Source organism: Acromyrmex echinatior, chromosome 6 (genome assembly GCF_024713525.1).
Source record: "Acromyrmex echinatior isolate Ae372 chromosome 6, ASM2471352v2, whole genome shotgun sequence".
NCBI classification, from domain to species: Eukaryota; Metazoa; Arthropoda; class Insecta; order Hymenoptera; family Formicidae; genus Acromyrmex; species Acromyrmex echinatior.
Window position 1 is genome coordinate 13,957,739 of NC_141857.1, and position 13,792 is coordinate 13,971,530.

At 37.8% G+C, this 13,792-nt stretch overlaps 1 protein-coding gene across 6 annotated transcripts in view; it reads left to right on the forward strand.

Moving 5' to 3' along the window:
• Window positions 1-13,792, forward strand: part of LOC105154230 (uncharacterized) — a 242,674-nt gene that overhangs the window by 184,906 nt on the left and 43,976 nt on the right. The gene's annotated exons all lie outside the window — the stretch shown is intronic.

A 13,792-nucleotide genomic window follows, 5' to 3' on the forward strand; every position in this document is an offset into this window, starting at 1 on the left:
CGTAGATAAAGCAGACTAAACTGATTATAAGTAATCTCCATATCTTGTTAATATGCTAATGTTAGTAGTAACTGTCAAGTTTTATAACTCAAAAAGTACTTAATGAAAAAATATTTTATTATAGCGTTTTGAAAACGCCTCGACTTCAGTTACAAAAATAGAGATGTAAAAAAAATGATATTTTTGACTTTGGAGAAAAGTATCAAACCAGTTTTTTAACTGTAAAAAACGATATTTTTGATCAACTTATATAGAATTCATGTTAAATATAGAAGATGAAATAGAATTTATTTTTTTTATTATTTTGATATTTTGGTCTTTATAATTTTATGTCGAAGTGGAAATATGTATTATTAGCTGTTGCAATTCTTGATGAGATGATAATAGGTTAATAGGTTAGTTTGCGTTGCTTATACTCTTTGCATTTGTACCTTCTCTAATTTCAACGCCCGAATCTATTTTTTTAATAATATCACTTTAAGTGTAAAAATTTTGGGGGTTTCAAGCAATGCGAACAGATCTAAATGACCTAAAAAAATATCTGAATAAAAAACTCAAAGTAAAAGAAAAAAAATCATTAATTTTCGAGTGTTTTACACTAAAATTTTAGTATTATTTTTCTGTCGTTTATGTCTCTTTATACAAAAATATACCTATAAAAACAAATAATTTTTATTTAAAAATTCATATTGACCTTGACTTGACCTTGGCCCTATATACAAAATCTGTTTTTTCCATCTTTTTTCCCCCAAAAAAATCTACAACTTTCATGTGAAACTTTTTCATACATTTCTCTTAGTTTCTGAGCGATTAAAATTCTCCATGCTATATTATACAGAGTATCTCAGAATGACCTCCCTCATTTCGCGCACAAGTAGAGCGGAATAAACTGAGTCGAAAAGTCCTCTGTCATTTCGCAACTTTTATAATAATTGACAAGAGCTGTGTTCCATATTGACTGCAAGCATTGAAAATGCTACAATTTACATTACATGCACTATAAATTTTCAGTACTGGCAGTCAATTTTGGAATACAGTCAAGATATTAATTACTAAATATTGGTGTTTAATAATTTTTTACTCAAGTACTACCAATTTTACAGAAAAATAGACAAAAATTGTTTACTTTCTTTTTATAGAGGTCTAAGAATTTTTTTTAGAAATTATCAACATTTGAATATTATATTTTTTTATATACCTATATTGGCAATTATTTTTATTAATTTGAGAAAATACGATACGAAACACTTTAAAAAATTTTTAATCAAAATTTTATATGTAGAGAAGAAAATAAACAATTTCTGTCACCTGCTGTTTTTCTGTAAAGTTGATAATACTTGAGTAAAAAAATTATTGAAAACTAATATTTAGCGATTTTTAATAATAAATGTCTTGTTATTGCGAAAATTGTAAAATGATATAGGACTTTCCGACTCAAAGGGACGTTTCACACATATAAACTTTATATAATCATTTTTAAATCACAAATATTTAAGTTGTGATATTGTGGCGATGATAATTGATTGTTTCAGAGATTGCATTTTTATTATATTATTTCGTTCGTGTAAATTTATATTAGTTTCCAATAACAAAACAATATCTGAAAATCTTTTAGCAAAATTTTTCCAAATTTTGAATTTGTAAATATTGTATCTAATGATTGTATTTTCCCTATAGTGTCTTTTGGTATGATCATAGTAGTAATATCTTTTCTTGCAGGTGTTAAATCTGAAATGATATTGATACAATGTCCAGTCCACGAATCGATAAGAAAAATGCTATTAGAAGCAATGTTTGGAACATGAGCTTCTTTAATCACATTTTAAAATGATCTGTAAGAAATATAAATGTTAAATTAATAACTTTTTCGCGATTGTTATTAGATTATACTTTATTGTACTTTATTTAAAATAAAGTATAAAGTATTGTATATCATAGGAATGACACAGAGAAATTATAATTTCATTATATTATTTCGTTTATGCAAAGGACTCATTAATCCCATATAAAATTGTTTCCAGTAAAATCAAATGGTTTTCTCGTATGTTATAACTTATGACTTGTTAAACAAAACATGTAAGTTTTAGCGCAAAAAATGAATTTTCGTGTTCAATTCACCTACAGTCGCTGATATCTCATCATAAAATACTCAATAATTTGTAAATGGTTGACCTAAAATGGATAAAATTGTAATATTTTGAAAAGATCTCAGCAAAGACTATAAGAAAATGAAAGAAAAAATGGTAAGTCTCACTTAAAAAATTCAAGTTGACTTTGTCCTACCTTGGAGACCCAAAATCAAACTGATTAAGTCAGCGGCTAGGCCTTTTTAAACTCTACAACTTTTATCTAAAATATTTTTTTATAAAACTTATAGTTTTCCAGATATTTTGCCGTCTCGGAACATTTTATGTTATTTATATGATTATGTATGGTGCCACGTATAATTATATCCCACATATAATTACATACCATCATATATGTTGCGTCCAAACCCTTGGAAATTTGATCAAGAAGAATGAGGGAGAATGGAGAGGGTATAGAAGGGTTAGACTCAATCTCACAGGTATACGCGCTGAGGCGAACACCTGTGAGTCGTATGCACCTTTTCAGTCTCGGAATATGGATCAACGTCCGAAGGGATGCTGTGACACCTATTCCGCTGGACAGTGTGAATGTCGGTCCTATTTTTTGGGTCAAGGAACTTAATCCTTTTGACCCGAGACTGGACCTCATGCAATCTCAGATATTAGAAGGAAGTGAATGCGAGAGGTGGTTTTAATTTAAAAGACAGGGAAATACACTAAGTTACATTTATTAGTAATAAAAAGAATAATAAAAAAAAGGTTTTATACATAATAAATTTCTCCTTTTTTTTACATAAAAATATAAACCTTATGGATGTATGCGCGCGCGCGTGTGTGTGTGTGTGTGTATGTGTGTGTGTGTGGAGAGGAAAGGGTTAACGGATATGGGAGGCGAGGAAAGTGTTGCAGAAGCACATCGGGATGAAGTGCTTGTAGAGGACGGTGTAAGGGGTAGGGTTTCCGGGGATATACACGGTGACTACTCTATCCCCTTCGTTGGAGGGGGAGGAATATAGCCTGAACATCCGATGCCAGTGGATCGGCTCGGGATTCGGTTGAAACGGGAGCTGATCCAAGGGAGGAGGGAGTGAAAATCCTTCTTCGCGAGAAGGAGGGGGAGGGAATCATTCCTCTAGAAGAGGATGGGAATAGTTGAGGATTTCCCGAATAACAAGGTCGATGACAGGAGGAAAGGTGAGATCTAATGGTTGTGTCTCTAATGTTGATGAATAGGAGATCTCGCTGAATTGTTCGCCAGTCGATTGTGGCGACACGATTGTGGGTGGTCCAAGGGAACCTTCCGCCTATTCCTCCGGACATAGGGGGTTCGTGCGCGTTTCCTAATGGTACGCACTACAAACCGAAGGATTGAAAATGATATGTGTTCGTTGGAAACGCGTGTAAATGGTATCTAGGTACAATGTATGTGTTTCCATGCGGGGAAACGCGGGGATGGACTGGAAAGAATAGCGACTTACTGTTAGCTGGCCCCAAGATATCGGGTAGGTTTCCGGTAGATGACTTGTCGAAGGAGATCCGTCGTCCGCGGAGAACGTTGGAAGGGCAGTCGCAGCGGCGCACGCCTAATCACTCCAATGACTTGCCCACAACTTCGCACTCGTATGGAACCGCGAACTGGCGTGATTAGCGCGGGTTTTATAATTTCCGCACTGCCCACGACAATAGGTCAACTCGTGGATTGACGTGAACCGAGTTAGCTTGATTTTCGTACAATAGGTTGGATCGCGAACTTCACTGACGTGGACCGAGTGGTTTAAAATTCTCTACTGACGCTTTGCGCTTCCGCGGGACCTCTATTTATACCCCGAAAAAAGGCACACGTTGTGCCCTTTGTCTGAGATTGTTTGGATGCAAAAGTTAGTTGCAATGTCACGCGAGATTTACGATTTTTATAGCGTTCTATCGTTGTTAATCTAAAGTACATCGTTAGAGTAGTTTCGAGAAGAAAAGAAGTGATTTATGTTTTTCTTTAAAGAGCCAAGATTGCTCCAGACGCATGATGAATTCTGTTATTCTCACGGCAAATATGGCTAGGTAAACAAATGGTTACCGTGCACAATTAGATTTGTGTGCAGGGCTACCATTGTCAGTTGCGAGTTTGATCTTAGATGCTACTGTGGGAAGTTATTCCATGCGCTTTATGATTTTTTAAGCGCGACGTGGCCTCCGTTTTCCTAAGATGAAATTGTTGGTCAGTCTCGGACGACAAAGCTTAGATTTTTACTATTGCGTGACTTCGATGCATTTATAATGTCTTTTGCAATTTTGTCTCTTTTCGGGCATGCATTAAGGTTGTTATTCCTTCAGGGTTGATTGGCATTTACGAGTTTTTGCGGAGCCTGTCCGGTCCCTCTTTTCAGTTCTGTCAGACCGTTATCAGAAGGTTCCGCTTGAGTCTCGCAGACGCCAACCATAGTCGCGAGGAGCCGAAAGAAAGAATCGTGGCGTCTGTAGGACGTAACATATATAATATTCAAGATGTATAAAATGATGTATACATGTACACATGTATAAAACGATACTTTGTTACAGAATATGTAGTGTAACTCCCATGAATGATGAAAATAGGAATAATAAGCAGGTTCTAATATGGGGCTAGAAGGGGGCACGAGGCGCGGGGGTACTCGTATGCGCGGGGAAGAAGGGAGAAGGCGCGGGAAGGTCCTGGCGCTATCGATGTTTACGTAAGCACCAGTACCAATGATACATACCGTCACGTTGTGATGTCACATATCATTCGCCGCCGTCGTCGCCGCCGTCGCCTTCTGTAAGATGAAAAAATAATATAAATAAAAAATATATAACAATATATAAAAAATAATAGTGTATAATATAAAATATATATATGTAATATATATATATATATATATATATATGTATTCTTTAAATTTTATCAATAAGATTTTATCAAACAATTCCAGTCTTTTGGCTCCGGATCGGGCTCGTATCGTATAGGCCGAAAGTCGAAGAGTTCCGCCAAAAAAAGTCACCTTCTTCCACTCGTTCCTCCCGGTCCATCGTCTTTCTGCGCGTTAAAAAGGTTCATAAACCTCTTATCCTAATGTTACTACGATGTGTCTCCTGAAAAAGATGAATTAGAAAAAGATGAATTAGAAAAAGATAATTAGAAAAAGTAAATTAGAAAAAGATAATTAGAAAGTACTCTATCTATAATTTATAATTTATAAGTTATAATTTACAATTTAAAATGTATAATGAACTTACCAGAGGAATTACTAAAACTCCCACCTCGTTTCTCAATTAGAGCTGTACGACCATCAGGTTGTCGATCATGATGTACTGGAAAAATGAAAAATAAAAAAAAAACGTTAGAAAAACAAATTCGCTAAAATATTTAATTTAAATAAAAAAAGAAAGAACTACTTATTTCCTCAATGGATACTTGTAGTGGATCTTAGTTAATTATAATCTCATGTTGCTCATCGTTTACGAATCAATTCAAGAAAAATTCAATATGAAAATAAACGTATGTAAAAAAAGTTTTTTTCTAAAATATCACACTATTATAACTGTCACTTTCATTTTCTTAATCACATAAACGTGTAAAAATATTCTACCACCTAAATGATAGAATACTCTTACACGTTTATAAAATCACTGAACTAAAAAAAAAGAAAAAAACGACACGAATCACGACGAGACATGACAAAAACTGACGCTGAGAACCTTCGCTGCGGCGAAGATGTCCGGGATATTAGTTACAGGCGGTCGTTGTATAGAAAACAATTTAGATCATAAGTGTTGACAGACTATAGAACTGTAGAACTCTAGGTGTTAAGAGAAGCGTTGGCTATGTTTATAGAAACAGAATACGATAGCGCGTCGAGGTGTAGGATGGATGAATGGGAAGCAAAGAAAATACATATATATAAGATAAGAACGCAAAATTTTGTATTCACATGTTATTACATCGTTTTTTTTTTTCGTATGTATTAAAAACTAAAGTCAATAGCTCGCAATTGACGCTGATGTCCATTGAAGATGTTTTGCTATTGCATATAGCGTCTTCGGACTCGATGTTGGAGAATCGCGTATACTTGACATCGACCGTATCAATGAGTCGATCTAATCATTCGAATACATCGATACATCCGGCAAATATAGCGTAGCGTCGTTTCAGTCATCATAATGCGTACGGAAGAATCGAGACATAAAAGCGTAGCATCGTTTAGCGTGCAAACTTTGACCGTTAGCGGCCCATCGCTTGTAAAATTGTCTTTGTATTCGTTTCAAAACATCTTGTAAATATTCCATCACTGTTTGTAGAGGCTCTTCCACTTTTCGAGAGACAGCGACAATTCGTGTTCGCGATAATCTCCCAAGGCGATCTCCACGTAACTCGGTGAATCAATGTTGATTTCAATTTCCAAAAATTTGTAACTCGTAACTGTCAGATCGTAACGTCTGCTCGGTAAACGCACCGCGTGATGCTGTGTACGTACATAATGTTAATAAACGTTTCTTTGTTTATAGAATGTTGAAACTTACATATTACTGCAGTCCTTCTTCGTTTCATATGAAGCATTGCTGTCTTTAGCGAAGTACATTTTGTTCGTACAAGCGCGTATCGCAAGACTGATTACATCCGCGTAAATTGCGACGTATATGGTAAAACTTCTAAAATCGAAGAGGGAATAATCCTTCCTCTCTTTCAAGAATTGCGAATAACGTGTCGGGATACATTTTATCCCATTTTTTCTATGTATTTTTTTTGCGAGTTTATCAATGTAGTATCACGTCTTTCTACGTATTTTCTTTGTTCATGAGTTTATCAATGTTTATACTTTAAGGTTTATAATTATTATATTTCGATGGTATCGACGACGTTGATGATGAGCACGTTGGCGACTTTAATGTTTTTTCCCCAGGACATTCCCAATATCTTGCTTTTTTCTTCGATGGCGGTAGACTTGGCGGACCTGGTGAAAAGGGACGGTACCCCTTTTGCTGGATCGATTTTCGATGTATATTTTTTTACTCGGTCCATGTCTTAACGCTCATAACTGCAGCTTACGTTTGAATGAAAAAAGCTTTATACACTACCTATATATATTGCACGTACTGTCAGATCGGATATGTCGCGACGCGTTTAACAGAAGCGTCGATGTTTTTGCATATATATATATATATATATACACATACATACGTACATACGTACATACGTATATACGTATATACGCATATACATACATGCATATATACATATATTCATACATACGTTCATACATACGTACATACGTACATACATACGTACATACATACACGTTCATATATACGAGAACATATATTACAAAGAAAAGGAAAAAAGAAATACGTAATAAATACGTTAACGTATTTTTATTTAAAAATTCTTTTGCAATCACCAGTTATATCTTTTCAATACATTTTGTAATTCCGCCCAGTTCTTAACATGTTGTCCACATTGCATAGTATTAGCAACAGATTAGTTAAAGATTCTATGTCTTCGTAAACTGCATCCAAAGTCTCGATGTACATGCGTTCTCGCTCATCGTTTAGAAGCAAGTTCCACAGCCACATTCATTTCTCACGTACACAATAGCATCATCTTCAAATACAGTCGCCGTGATCAGGCGTTTCGCTTCGTTGTATGGGACTATCCTATCGCAAATCATGATGATAAGCACTCAACCAGAAAGCGCAAGATCTGTAGGATGTTGTCAAAAATTTCCATGGCATGGGACTCGTAAAAATGTAGTGCGTGAGAAGTAGTCTCCTGTTTCACTGCCACTTCCTTTACAATAAATTTTTTATTAACGATGAATCCTTGTTGATCCACATTGGCACGGGTATGTTGTCGAGAAGACTGTAGTCGATTGCGGCGAATCGTAGATTTTATATCGTGTCGGAAGTGCACTTAGGTGATTTTACGCACAACGTTGGTCAATGGATTATATTGAACCACGCGATCATGTATAATGAGACAATAGGCTGTTGTATTTACGGGCATGTTCTCCTTACATTCAAAGTCAAATTGTACGTCCACGATATCACTCTTGACCGATTCGTTCTAACGAGAGCAATCGATGATCGCAACCATTACGTAAAAAAGTTGTAAAGGTGAGACTCGGCTCGAGATGCTCGTATCCGTAGTAGCCTTTGCAAAAATGTGCGTACAAATCGCATATCTGTTTTTATCAAAATCCAGATTCAAGTCATCGTTGTACGGATAATTCCGAATTCAGGTAGAGTTTCGCATTAGTTAATTTGCAGTCGTCGGATCGACTTATATCCTCGGACGTGCGGCTTCTCGAGCTGAGTAGCCGTCTTGATGTCTCACGAATGCTTGGTTATGCAAAAGCGGAAACTCATATAGATCCTACAAGCGAAACACTATCTCTTAGATATCGTCCACTCTACAAAGCGCGCATCGACAGTTATTTATCTCGCTCAATAACACATGCGGCATTCACCACTGTACTTTGAATAATTCGAGCGTTGGCTCTGTCTCCATATCTCCTGTCAGACAATTGTTCTCGTTGCGTGTTCATATTAAAATCAACTCGTGACGAGCGTTGATCGCATTTGTAATCTTCGCAAAATCTCAGCAGTATGTAGAGTGGTAACACAGAAATTAAAGTATCCGGCCGCAGTAGTCTGCGCATCCCAGCTGGCATTACGCAGAATCACGCTTTTGTCGAATGACACTGTTACATAGTTTTTGAGGTTATGCCCACGTTTTTGTCTTCACACTATTGAATTCATATCAAATCTCATTGAATGAACGCGACGCAACTATTTTCCACTGCTACATTAGCACTCTGAATCACTATGCTCTTCGTCAGTTTTCCCTCGACGTATAGAAAATTTTCGTATAGTAGTGTGTACAGATCCTGTTGCTGTATGGGTATTCTTATCTCGTCGCTGTACTCGAACGTTATGTTGACGAACGGGTTGTACATGTGAGTCTCAAATTTGTCGATGCGATCGACGAAGATTGTCTTTAATGTTTAAAAATATCAATCATTTCAAATATTGCGCACCGCGAATCCCAAAGACTTTAAAAATGTAACGTTCGACGCGCTGAGCTTCTTCTTCCTGATGTAGCTGGATGAGCGAGTGTTATCGAGTGCTCGGTGATGTCATAGCTCGATTATTTATCGAGCTGTGACATCACCGGACTTGTAAAGAATGCGTTATCTCTCTGCGTACGCTCTGTTCAGTACGAGCATCTTATGCTCCGTTATCACTGTCGCCGTCGTACGTGCAATCCGATTATCTCTTCTCTTCGAAAATCGAGCAATCATCCATTCTGATCGATGATGCGTATCGTTAAATCCGTAATGCTCCGTGCGAAGATCGGCAGGTAAATGATCTGTGCCGGCCTCTCTGATATTTTATATCCTGGCTGCATGCTCGGCGAAAATTCGTGTAAATATCGTGTGTGCGCTTTTGCCGTTGCTATACGCGCCCGCGGTCACGTTACACTTTACGCGGGTAACGTTTACGTTCATTATGATGAACACGTCCGATTCGTGCCATCTTCGCTGCCGCAGTATACGCTTCGACGAGAATCCCAGCAGCGATCCAATGCTGTTGGGCTTGCCAAAGTTTATTCTGTATGCACATCTAATTTCGCATCTCATCATGTTGTAGCGAGGAGCGTAATCAGGTATTCTCCACTCTCCCCATTATCGTCATCGATGTTGTTGTTGTTATTGTCACTATATACTACGTCAACGGTTTCAAGCTCGTCGCGAACGTTTTTGTAAAATCGCGCGTTTCAAAAATTCATTTATATCTCATTCGAACCCTCGGGAATTGTAATTTCCGCGTCATCTTCGGCAAAATAAAATTTGTTGTTCGATTCATTCACATTCAATGTCGTGTGTTCAAATACGTCTCAAAAATCGCCAGAGCTCGTAATCACCATTATTCAAATCTATGGCGGGAAAATAGTTCGCCGCGAGGACAGTGCTCTTCCCGCTCAGCATAAGCGTCAACGACATGACGGAAAAAGCATTCGACTAATACTAAAATTTCATAGTACCTCGTCGAGCTTTTTAAATTCACACCTGTCTACCGTTTGTACAAACCGCAGACACATCTGTCCGCAGAAGCTCTGAATCTTACGTCTGATAGGACGTGCGATTGTATTCTATCATCGTAGCATCGTGTTCGAAATATCGCACCAGTTTGTTGGGCGATCAAAGATTACCAAACTGTGAAAGTACACGACGCGGTTATTCCTTTTCGCGTATGCTACCCAGTGAGTATCAGGCCCCGTCCAGATTCATGATATCGCTTTCGTTTCGGCGCGCGCCGTTCGTGGTAACGTGTTCCGCATGAAAATATCTCTAAAGTATAGTATGCATACGTCTCGCGAGCTCATTCAATTGCACATTGGTAGTTGCGTCAGACGGCATTTTTATCTCTTTGGCGGTTTTTTTTCTTTGCAGGTAAGCCCTGTTCGCGTTTGTACGGGCCGAGATATAGTCCGCGTCCGTATTTGTACGGAGCGAGATACAGTCCGCAACCCTGTTCCATAGCGCGATCATGACGTTGCAGTTCTTCGAATTCACGTCATGCGGCTTTTCTGTCGTTTACCGCTTTTGCCATGCTGGCCGCTTCGCCGATTAAGGACCCAAGCGCGCCCAATGGCAGAAACGGTAACACATCTCGTTTCGCCGTCGATGTATGATTTTTCGTCGCCTTTTTCCTCGTCGTCTTCTTTTTCAGTTTCATGACCACGCCGATTATGGTTTTGGCTTTCATCGCTGCCCAGATGGTAGGCTTTCTCGCTCAAAGCCGAATCATTTGCGGTAATGCGTTTCCGCGTCTTCTCGGCTAGTACCTTGTCCACAGCATGTCTATCGGTGAGATCGTTGCTCCGAGAATACGCAATGTCGTGTTCTCGTCACGCCGCGTCCAACGCGGATTTATGCCCGCGTCACCTCTAATCACTTCGAGTGTCCGGCTCGCAAAACTGATAGCCCGGAATGTGTAAGTCGAAAGGAAGCGCGTTTGTCGCTCGATTCACCAAACCGCCGCGCGACGCCGACATTCGCTATAGTCTTTTATCTTAGGTGCGGGATCATCGATATGCGTTCGCTGCCACAGCTTATTGTAGTGCTTGTCGCAGCGACGATAAGTTCGAACTTTCGAATCTGCCTTCATGTATTCTGGAAGTTTGTCTCAGCGTGTTCGCCGTATACGTGTAAAAGTACGACCTTTAGTATATATTGCAACTACTCGGCGTTCAAGTCTCGATTATGGGAAGGATGACACAGCTCGAGATACATTTTGCTACTGCACGATTCGCGGATTAGTGTGGGCGTGAAATTCGTGCTGCAATCGTTGACCTTTCGGGTCAGATTGCGATGTAAATCGCGAATGATGGGAAGCAGCGCGGAAAAGCGCAAGCTCGACGAAATGCTGCCGAGTACTATACACGCAATCATTTGCAATTCATCGAATTACAGTAAACCAAAGTTCTTAAACTTACTCGAGAGCCCAATGGCGTACGTTTCGAGAACGTGTCTATTCGAAACCGTTGCAACAGCAACGATATCCAAGTATCGATATCTCGAAAATTTGTTTAGGTCTATCGACGTCTATCGGCTACTTTACATTCTCCAACAATAGCGATGTCGTTCCATCACGCGAGGCGCGTCCAAATTCTATTTCTTATCTTTTAATTTCTTATAACGGCATGTGACAAGCAAGATGCGGTGAGAGAATACTTTTCAAAAATTAACAAATAGAAGAGCATAAAACCGCAGCACAAGATATTCTTTATGATATTTAATATATAATTACGTTTATAAATAATTTAGACGGTTCGCTCACAATCTGGCCATCTTCAGTAAAATTACAAATATCTATAAAATACAGAATTTACATAAATCTAACATTAAATTCAGCAGTCATATAAATATATATCAACGCATTCTTTCCTCTTGTAAGAATACATCGTAAAACGTGATTGCAGCGCCAATTATCATATTGCAAATTATGTAGAACAAGAATTTCCAGATTCTAACTACCTTTTCTAAAGAAAGATCTCTCTCACACTTAAAAATAATTCTAGAATAATCTAAACTTTTAACACACATATAAATAGCGGACATATATGAAGGTATGGACAAATAATAATACACAATGTCACGATGAATTTCCATCTGCGTGAAGAAAGTGCTTAAGATTCATCATTTTATCTGTAAAACGAATTTATCAAATTGACTAGAAGATATTAACAATATAATTTTTTAAATTAGAATCTGGCAATTCTTCTACTATAATTTGCAATATGATAATTAGCGCTGCAACCACGTTTTACGATGTTACAAGAGGAAAGAATGCGTTGATGAATATTTATATTTATGATTGCTGAATTTAATTTAGATTTATGCAAATTCTGTGTTTTATGGATTTTGTAATTTTACTGAAGATGGCCAGATTGTAGGCGAAATGTCTAAATTATTTATAAACGTAATTATATATTAAATATCACAGAGAAAATTTTGTACTGAGGTTTTATACTCTTCTTTTTGTTAATTTTCGATTTATAAACCACGTTTGTTATAATTATATAAAATATTTTTCGATGGGTCGCTACGCGAACGTCGACTACTTCTATCTCTGTCAGACTGTGCGGGAGTGCACCGCGCGGAAAGATTCGAGTGAGAAAACGGCACAAGGTTGATATGATAAGCGAACAGTAAAGAGAACTCCGTTTCTTTGTAATTTAACAAGAGAATTTTCTTTAATATGCACAGTTACAAATTCAGAAAATATAATTAATTGAGTATTAGATTAACAGAATATTAAATGCGGTCACCTTTTCCAAATTGTAGTTGGAATCGCGGTGATGGAAAATCTCGGCGTTTTTCGCGGCACTTCTCGAAAAGATTCGTTTTATAGCGGTTTTCACTAAGCGGTAGCACGGCGGTTTTACGAAGCGATATAGTAGCGAGATTATGATTCTAAGAACTCTAAGAACTTTTAGACTCTAAGGACTCTAAGAAGGAGACCGGCGAGATCGAAGCATTTATTGCTTTCGGCCTGGGCTTTCTTCTTGGGAAAAATCCAATAAAATTTTGCCACAATCGTAATTATTACGTGGCATTAGGTGTACAGAATTGATTGGCGCTTTGGATTCTTTTCTAACGACGTTCAACGTAACAGTCATGCGCGACAGAAAATCCGTGCGTGGGATTGGTGACAGCGCGTGACGTATTCGTCGGAGCGCGGCGCTCGCGTGCGCGAATTGAATTGTTCTAGAACTTTCGATTGTCTGTTGCCGGTAACGACAACTTGTTTGCGTGTAACGAATTGTTTTAAAAAGAATAAAGAACGACGAATCGCTTGCTTTTCTTTCGAATTACCGATCTCAAACACAGACGTACGCGAGGATATCTAAACATTTGATATGCGACAACGCGAACCTGCTGATCCTATTCAAGGACAGTATCAACTTGACATACGTTTACAACGATCACGTATCGATATGTTGTACGATGAATTTTGTTTGTTGTGTCGCGACTGTTAGCAAAAAAAATTTGGATTTCTATTAATTTAAATTTCTAGTGATAGACAAGGACAGTGCGCTTAAAGACGGGAGATACAGAAAAGAATTTAAGTTTGCGATACCGTAACGTGGCTAGTTGTTATCGATATTTCGTCAGAGATGAACATGACTGATG